Raw genomic sequence first — 10,212 nt, forward strand, 5'->3', positions numbered from 1 at the left:
TTACATAAGTATCCAGAACCTTTATTCAGTACTTTGTTAAAGCACATTTGGCAGTAATAACAGCCTCAAGTCTTCTTGCGTATGGCGCTTTAAGCTTGGCACACCTGTATTTGGGGAGTTTCTCCCATTCTTCTCTGCAGATTGTCTCAAGCGCTGTCAGGTTTGATGGGGAGTGCTGCTGCAAAGCTATTTTCAGGTCTCTCCAGAAATGTTAGATCAGGTTCAAGTCTGGGCTCTGGCTGCTGGGCCACTCAAGGACATTCAGAGACTTGTCCCGAAACCACTCCTGCATTGTCTTGGCTGTGTGCTTAGGGTCGTTGTCTTGTTGGAAGGTGAACCTTCACCCCAGTCTGAGGTCTTGAGCGCTCTGGAGCAAGTTTTTATCAAGGATCTCTCTGTACTTTGCTCCATTTATCTTTGCCTCGATCCTGACTAGTCACCCAGTCCCTGCCGCTGAAAAACATCCCCACAGCATGATGCTGCAACCACCATGCTTCACCATAGGGATGGTGCCAAGTCCAATCTTGTTTTCATCAGACTAAAGAATCTTGTTTCTCATGGTCAGCGTCCTTTAGTTGCCTTTTTGGCAAACTCCAAGCAGGCTGTCATGTGCCTTTTACTGAGGAGTGGCTTCCGTCTTGCCACTCAACCATAAAGGGCTGATTGGTGGAGTTCTGCAGAGATGGTTGTCGTTCTGGAAGGTTCTTCCATCTCCACAGAGGAACTGGAGCTCTGTCAGAGTGACCATGGGGTTCTTGGTCACCTCCCTGACCAAGGCCCTTCTCCCCCGATTGCTCAGTTTGGCTGGGTGGCCAGCTCTAGGAAGAGTCTTGGTGGTTCCAAACTTTCTTCAATTTAAGAATGATGGAAGCCACTAGGTTCTTGGGGATCTTCAATGCCGCAGAAATGACTTGGTACCCTTCCCCAGATCTGTGCATCGACACAATCCTGTCTTAGAGCTCTACGGACAATTCCTTTGACCTCATGACTTGGTCTTTGCTCTGACAAGCACTTGCAATTGCGAGACCTTATGTAGACAGGTGTGTACCTTTCCAAATCATGTCCAATCAATTGAATTTACCACAGGTGGACTCCAATCAAGTTGTAGAAATATCTCAAGGATGATCAAATGGAAACAGGATGCACCTGGGCTCAATTTAGAGTCTCATAGCAACATGTCTGAATACTTATGTAAATAAGATATTTCTGTTTTTTATGGGGTAGATTCAACCACAAAGACCAGGGAGGTTTTCCAATGCCTCACAAAGAAGGGCACCTAATAGTAGATGGGTAAAAAAACAAAAAACAGACATTGAATATCCCTTTGATTCAATCTTAATCCTGTATTGACGCTTTGCTTGTTTGATGGTTCGTCTGAGGGCATAGCGGGATTTCTTATAAGCGTCTGGATTAGTGTACGCCATGTTCTTCGGCACCATCTTGACAGTGTTGCCCCCGTGATAGGTCAGAGTCACTTCAAAACACCCCACCCCTTTCAGCTAATGTAGGCAATACCTGCCAAGCACAGATAACACTGTATACACATGAATATGAATACACACAAAAAAATACAAATGTAGAGTTCACACATTTACCATTCAATAATAGGCCTACAGGTTTGAAACCGTTTTTTTTATATTGTGTCTACCCCATGTTACAAGATGGTAGTAGGTCTATCACACTCAGCTACAATAAGAACTAGAGACAGCCTCCAAGATGGCCGACCATTGTTTTCAACGCAACCTACTCATGGTTGCATTCGCCGATTCAGGGGGGCTGACATCTTGCTAGTTCCGGCTTCAGGAGACCATTAATACATACGCACTAGAATTTGAGCCCAGCATGTGCAGGAGCGGGGACGCGCATTCCAGCTCGAGCTAGAGAAGGGTCGTGGACCTTGATTAGTGGGGAAGGGAAATCTGCAGGCACGAAGCACCAACACAACCACTGGAAAAATGAAGAAAATGTGTATGCAAGTAAGTTATTCAGGACTAAGAGTACTGTGCCCTAACTTTCTCTATAAGCGCACCTCAGGAGACAGTTGTATGATATTTTCTGTACAATGCAACTGCAATAATAACTTGATGCAGCCAGCAACAGCAGGTGTACTCTGGGAACTGTAGTCCTCTTAATTCAGCACATCACAAAGGTGTTTTTGTTTCATTTTTTGTTGTTGAAGACCGATCACACCAAATGAAAAAGACAACAGTTCAGACTTGTGTATTCTACAGTACATTCTGACTCGGGTCTCCTTCCCAGTGGCTCAAGTTTGTTTTTAGGCCATAATACATTCCCTTACATTGAAACTAAAGCATGTAGGCAATGTACAGTGGAAGAGTGTAATGATGCTGTATCTGGTGTGTGCACACCATCCTGACCTGTCCCCACTGAGTTGACCCTGCCTCTTAAGTGCTTTAAAGTGCCAGTGCATCAGTAGATACATGTATACAGATGATATGTTGCTTTTAATTTGCACTCAAAATGGTTATACAAACAATAGCATTACTTGTTAAGTCAGACGAGCATGAGCATAATATAATTTATGACTTTATTCTTACAATGTATGGATTGATAACGTCGGAGCCAAAGCAAAGTAGCAGTTACGTGAATTCTCACTAGAAGATTGTGATTAACAGATACAGTATTAACCATGGGAAACATACAAGACATTAAATAATATGTTTTCTTTCATTCACACCAACTGATATTAGTGTAACTCTTGCGATTGCTATTACAACATAGTTGATTGGACTTTGTTTCAATACAGCTCATGCAAACAAAAACAGTAGACAGTAAAAACAGTATCACAAAATAAAAAACATCCATAAAAGCAATCATATTTGATCCATACTCTAGATCGAGGTACACTTTACATACTAGCGTCAACTGCTAACCAGAATAGTATTGTCCTCATTAAACTACCTGTGTGGAAGCTACTAGACCAGGCCTGGGCAATTATTTTCTATGGAGGGCCACATTAGAATATATTTTTGCCATCGCGGGCCAAAATCATATTACAGGATTATACATCATGTGTATGACTGTGTTAAGAGATACATCTACTGTAAATCACATCCAAATATGCTACTTATTTTTACTTTTTTTTTAACATGCATAGAAATAAACCACGTCCATGTTCTCCTTTTGGTAGGTATTTTCATTATTAAACATGCAATGAACTACACGGAGGGAAAAGTACACTGTGCATTCAGCACCACGGACAGAATTCTTGTTAACGGGTATGCACAAAAACACAAGAAAGAGAGAGAGAGCTCAGCATTACGTTTAAACGACTCAATCAGTGTGAGGAGTGAAGCCTCTGATGGGCATTGAGTAAATCAAATCAAAATCAAATCAAATCAAATTTATTTATATAGCCCTTCGTACATCAGCTGATATCTCAAAGTGCTGTACAGAAACCCAGCCTAAAACCCCAAACAGCAAGCAATGCATGTGAAAGAAGCACGGTGGCTAGGAAAAACTCCCTAGGAAAAACTCCCTAGAAAGGCCAAAACCTAGGAAGAAACCTAGAGAGGAACCAGGCTATGAGGGGTGGCCAGTCCTCTTCTGGCTGTGCAGGGTGGATATTATAACAGAACATGGTCAAGATGTTAAAATGTTCATAAATGACCAGCATGGTCAAATAATAATAATCATAGTAGTTGTCGAGGGTGCAACAAGCACGTCCGGTGAACAGGTCAGGGTTCCATAGCCGCAGGCAGAACAGTTGAAACTGGAGCAGCAGCACGGCCAGGTGGACTGGGGACAGCAAGGAGTCATCATACCAGGTAGTCCTGAGGCATGGTCCTAGGGCTCAGGTCCTCCGAGAGAAAGACAGAAAGAGAGAAAGAGAGAATTAGAGAGAGCATATTTAAATTCACACAGGACACCGGATAAGACAAGAGAAATACTCCAGATGTAACAGACTGACCCTAGCCCCCCGACACATAAACTACTGCAGCATAAATACTGGAGGCTGAGACAGGAGGGATCAGAAGACACTGAGTAGAGCAGTGAAGTCAGGTATAGATTCTGACGTCGCTATGCGCAGGATTGCTGAGAGGTGAGATTCAGTAAGAGATGATCTGTGCCTTGACTTGTTATATTTCATCACTGAAAATGTCTGTTCACATACATAGGTTGACCCAAACAGTAAAAACATCTTGTGAGCATGACTCCTAATCTTTGGAAAGTTTTGTTCATTGAGAGATGCATAGAACCTCGCCAGTGACATTGTTTTGAATAGTTCTCCAATCACTGCATCAGACTGAAGATCGATAAGCTCAAGTTGCAGGTCAGTGGGAGCATTATCCACATTGACGGTGAAATGAGAAGAAACCAACAGCATGTCATTTTCCAACACTTTGAAATCCTCAAAACGATGAGAAAACTCACCATTCAAAGCATGCAGCAGCGATTTATACTTCTCCCTCTGGTCATCTGATAGGGAACAGACTAGTAGTGTCGGAAGGTGGGTGAGATTGTTGGCTTTTACTTGGCGGATCAGGAGGAGTAATTTTCCCTTAAAGAATGTTTAATTGACTCTGCAGCAATACTTTGCCCCAACAAGAAAGAGCTGTTTGAAAATATTTCCCTTTTTGAGTTTGAGTTTTTGCAAATGAAAGGAAAATATGTGGTTTCCCTCAAATGCAAGATAAGGAATGGTTGGCTGATTTTGCCTTAACTGTGGACATCATGGCCTTACTGAATGAACTGAATTCCAAACTCGAAGGGAGGGGCCTGTTTGCACATCAGATGTACAGCCATCTCACATTTGTGTGGTAGGGGAGATCTGCATGACCCGACTCTCTCTTCCAAAAGTGAGACAAACTGCCTGTGGTTTAAAGATTTAGCTCTTATGAAGTTTACCACTTTAGTAACTGTATCCACAATATGGTTCATTTTCAGAACACATTTACAGAGCATCTCCTGATGAATAATGCAATGCAGGAAAATAATTTTCTGATCTGGGTTGAACTCAGCTACTTGAGCTTGTATCCTTTTCAAAAGGCAAAACGTTTTTTCCTGTCAAGTTTGGGCACCCATCAGTGGTCACACTGGATAACTTTTCAAAACTCAGTCCCAGCTTTGCCACACACTTATTAACCTCCAATAAATCTTTCCCTGTGGTTGTGCTCTTCATTGACTGCACTGAAGCAAGCTCCTCTGTAATTTCAAAGCCTGAGATTATGCCTCGTAAGAATATCGACAACTGCACCGTGTCACGTGCATCACTGCTCTCATCCAGGACCAAGGAGAAATCCTTTACATTATCTTTCAACGGTTGTTCCATAGTCTCTGCAATGTCCTCAATACGCCGTGTCACTGTTCATCTTGACAAGGAAATATTTTCAAACAGCTCTTTCTTGTTGGGGCAAAGTATTTCTGCAGTCAATGAAACATTCTTTAATGAATTCACCCTCAGCGAATGGCTTGTTTAGCAATTTTGTGGGACAGTACATATAGTTGAAGTTCGGAAGTTTACATACACTTAGGTTGGAGTCATTAAAACTCATTTTTCAACCACTCCACAAATTTCTTGTTAACAAACTATAGTTTTGGCAAGTCAGTTAAGACATCACTTCCTGCATGACACAAGTAATTTTTCCAACAATTGTTTACAGACAGATTATTTCACTTATAATTCACTGTATCACAATTCCAGTGGGTCAGAAGTTTACATACACTAAGTTGACTGTGCCTTTAAACAGCTTGGAAAATTCCAGAAAATGATGTCATGGCTTTAGAAGCTTCTGATAGGCTAATTGACATAATTTGAGTCAATTGGAGGTGTACATGTGGATGTATTTCAAGGCCTACCTTCAAACACAGTGCCTCCTTGCTTGACATCATGGGAAAATCAAAAGAAATCAGCCAAGACCTCAGAAAATAAATTGTAGACCTCCACAAGTCTGGTTCATCCTTGGGAGCAATTTCCAAATGCCTGAAGGTACCACGTTCATCTGTACAAACAATAGTACGCAAGTATAAACACCATGGGACCAGGCAGCCATCATACCGCTCAGGAAGGAGACGCGTTCTGTCTCCTAGAGATGAACGTACATTGGTGCGAAAAGTGCAAATCAATCCCAGAACAACAGCAAAGGACCTTCTGAAGATGCTGGAGGAAACAGGTACAAAAGTATCTATATCCACAGTAAAACGAGTCCTATATCGACATAACCTGAAAGGCCGCTCAGCAAGGAAGAAGCCACTGCTCCAAAACAACACAAAAAAGCCAGACTACGGTTTGCAACTGCACATGGGGACAAAGATTGTTATTTTTGGAGAAATGTCCTCTGGTCTGCTGAAACAAAAATAGAACTGTTTGGCCATAATGACCATCGTTATGTTTGGAGGAAAAAGGGGGAGGCTTGCAAGCCATAGAACACCATCCCAAACGTGAAGCACGGGGGTGGCAGCATCATGTTGTGGGGGTGCTTTGCTGCAGGAGGGACTGGTGAATTTTACAAAATAGATGGCATCATGAGGGAGGAAAATGATGTAGATATATTGAAGCAACATCTCAAGACATCAGTCAGGAAGTTAAAGCTTGGTCGCAAATGGGTCTTCCAAATGAACAATGACCCCAAGCATACTTCCAAAGTTGTGGCAAAATGGCTTAAGGACAACAAAGTCAAGGTATTGGAGTGGCCATCACAAAGCCCTGACCTCAATCCAATAGAACATTTGTGGGCAGAACTGAAAAAGTGTGTGCGAGCAAGGAGGCCTACAAACCTGACTCAGTTACACCAGCTCTGTCAGGAGGAATGAGCCAAAATTCACCCAACTTATTGTGGGAAGCTTGTGGAAGGCTACCTGAAACGTTTGACCCAAGTTAAACAATTTAAAGGCAATGCTACCAAATACTAATTGAGTGTATGTAAACTTCTGACCCACTGGGAATGTGATGAAAGAAATAAAAGCTGAAATAAATAATTCTCTCTACTATTATTCTGATATTTCACATTCTTAAATTAAAGTGGTGATCCTAACAGACCTAAGACAGTACATTTTTACTCAGATTAAATGTCAGGAATTGTGAAACTGAGTTTAAATGTATTTGGCTGAGGTGTATGTAAACTTCCGACTTCAACTGTTGCTAGCTCTCGCAATTATGTCATTTGCTGAATGCAGTTTTGTGAAAAGTCCTTGCTGCTTTTGCAACTGAGACAGCAGCTCTTTCGATGCACTTGCCCTCTGCTCAGAAGACATATTCCTATATTTCTCTGCATGCTTCATCTGGAAGTGTCATGATTTTCATGTTGTAGTCTTTCAAGACAGCGATGCTCTCTTTGCAGACTAAGCACACAGCTTTCCCTGATACCTCAAATAAAGAAATATTTCGATGTCCACTCTTACTGGAACACCCTACATTCATTGTCTACTTTCCTTTTATTTTAAAAACAAATTTTGCTCAATTTCTAGCTAGCTACTATTTGTAACTGTGAAGTGTGTGTCAGCCTGTCAGTCACTGTCTGTCCTTGTGGAGTTATTTATACGTGCCTACAAAATAAATGTCCAACAAGCGGTGGGAGTTAAATCATTACACAAAGGCGAGTATTCATTCGGCTTTTAATTTGAACAACAAATCCTTTTTTCAAAACTATACTATCGCAAATTCTTTATGTGATCTGAGCATGATTCCGCGGGCAGTATTGAATCAGGTCGCGGGCCGCATATGGCCCCCGGGCCTGCCTTTGCCCAGCCCTGTACTAGACTATTGATATGCAGCCACAGTGCGTGTCCTAAAGGTGAAATGTTGAAGGTGCCCCCTGGGGATTGGCGGAAGGCGAAGGGGTAAAGTCCCCTTGGGCAGTGGTGGAAAAAGTACACAATTGTCATAGTTGAGTAAAAATAAAGATACCTTAATAGAAAATTACTTAAGTAAAAGTGAGTTATTGAGTACAAGTCTATAAGCATTTGTTTTTTAATATACTTAAGATACAAAAGTAAAAAGTATAAATTGTTTCAAAATGTCTTATACTGTATGAAACAAACCAGATTGCGCCATTTTCTTGTTGTTTTTTAAATTTATTTACCGATAGCGAGGAGCACACTCCAACATAATTTACAAATGAAGCATGTGTTTAGTGAGTCCGCCAGATCAGAAGCAGTAGGGATGACCAGGGATGTTCTCTTGATGAGTGTGTGAATTAAACCCCTTTCCAGTACTTTTGGGTGTCAGGGAAAATGTATGGAGTAAAAAGTACATTATTTTCTTTAGGAAAGTAGTAAAGTAAAAGTTGTCAAAAATATAAATAGTAAAGTAAAGTACAGATACCCCCAAAAACGACTTAAGTAGTACTTTCAAGTATTTTTACTTAAGTACTTTACACCACTGTCCGCGGGCGTACATAATGACATCGCACGGTTTTCGTAGTAACAGGAACTGCAAGAAGTCAGCCATCATGGCGCAGAGATCCGGGTGCTCCGCCTTCAACTCCTCCTGTAACACACACGTCATGTCAGAAACTTGGGCGTTAGTGGTTTGAAAGTTAGGGGCTAGGCCAGGGTGTAGGGAAAAACAATGTCACCTTTCTGTCCAATAAATTGGAGTGCATCTGCATGTCCTCCTTCAACACCAGATGCCTCAACTCAAACACTGGCTTATAATCCCTCACCTATGACACACAAAATCCTAAACATGGAAATAGGTGAACACTCCTAATAGTGTGTTTACCTGTGTATGTGTGTACCTGTGTGTATTTGGGGTGAGAACATCAAGAGCCTTATGTTGGAGAGCCCACCTGCACTCAGCTGGCCATGTGCCTAAACAGGAACAGGATATGACATCACAAAGGGAGAAGGAGATGGCTGGAGCAGTGGTGACCTGTTTGTAAATATAATATATGAATCGAGCGAATTGTATAAGTAAAAGTGTTGTCCTCTTACCTGTCGGTAGGAAGTAGCAGTGCCAAAACTGCCAAGTGGCTGGGCTGTGGGATAGCCTTCCCTGTGGCTCAGTTGGTAGAGCATGGTGTTTGCAACGCCAGCATGGTGTGTGCAATGCCAGGGTTGTGGGTTCGATTCCCACGGGGGCCCAGTACACACAAAAAAAAAGTATGAAATGTATGCATTCACTACTGTAAGTCGCTCTGGATAAGAGTGTCTGCTAAATGACTAAAACGTAAATGTAATGTCCTCCACTGAGTCCACTGTCCTCTCCATCCCAAACATCTCCAGATTCATAGACAGGTGGGCTGTTTGAAAACTGAAACAGTACACAGACTTAGAACATCCAACTGTCAGACTCTCCCCCAAAATGTCCTCCTCCACCTGTGCCTCTCGCCTATCTCATCCCCTCGGTGTTACCGGTGATGGCTCCCTGTACCACATGGAGTGTTGTGATAGGTCCAAGGCTGTGTGATTGCAGCAGTATGCTCCCTGCGGCTGGCCCTCTCCTCTCCACAGTCACCTTGAACTCTCCCAGCTCTCCACTCCCCTCGGACACTGAAAGTCTTCAAACACACTACAGTGCTACGCCACCGCGGTCCCTACATAGAGCACACACACAAACACTCAATTCAAGTAGCTATCAAGCAAAAACATCAGCTAGTAGCCAAGTAAATAAGCTGTGTATAAATGATTAGCTAGCCATCTTTTTCACAGTGACACACAATAGCAAGTAGCAAGCCCACTGGTACAGTAACATAACAGTAGTGTTAAATAGCTAGTCAATAGAATATGTTAACTATCTTTTCCACAGACACACAAACCCATACTAACATTAGCTAGATAGCAAGTAGCAAGCCTACTGGTGCAGTAACATTACATTAGCTAGCTAGCTTCAAATGCTAGCTAGAGTATTTTGTTGACTTGAGTGCCCAGCTGCTAGGGTAATGCTAGCTACCATTATCAAGCCACTCAACTGGCTAGTTTGTCTAGCCACAAACAGTTGTGATCATTTGGCCATGAACACAAATTACATTCACTGTGTGAGATGAGATCACTGTGCTATAATAAGAACGAGCAGGTCCCGGACGAGAGTGTGAGTGATTTCCATAGTTTTTCCTTCTGTGTGAGCATGTGACACACTCGTCCATGTAACAACATGAATTTAAAATGTTAATAATTTCGGTCGAGTGATGGAGAAAAAAGTAAACTAATAAAAATGAGGAAAAAAATTACCTTGAAAGACAATTTATGTAAAATTGAAATGGATATATTTGGCACAAAGGTGATGTGTCTCTTTAGGAATTGTTTTTCTGG

General features: G+C 42.0%; 1 long non-coding RNA gene across 1 annotated transcript; it reads right to left on the reverse strand.

Moving 5' to 3' along the window:
* Positions 1 to 7,558: 7,558 nt before the first annotated feature.
* On the reverse strand, positions 7,559 to 9,491 carry LOC106568708 (uncharacterized). The gene is made up of 2 exons (XR_014380301.1): positions 8,896 to 9,491; positions 7,559 to 8,772 (listed from the first exon to the last, which is right to left on the reverse strand). It is a non-coding gene; the product is annotated as an uncharacterized LOC106568708 (long non-coding RNA).
* Between the last annotated feature and the right edge of the window lie 721 nt (positions 9,492 to 10,212).

Source organism: Salmo salar, chromosome 14 (genome assembly GCF_965601325.2).
Source record: "Salmo salar chromosome 14, fSalSal1, whole genome shotgun sequence".
Taxonomy (NCBI): domain Eukaryota; kingdom Metazoa; phylum Chordata; class Actinopteri; order Salmoniformes; family Salmonidae; genus Salmo; species Salmo salar.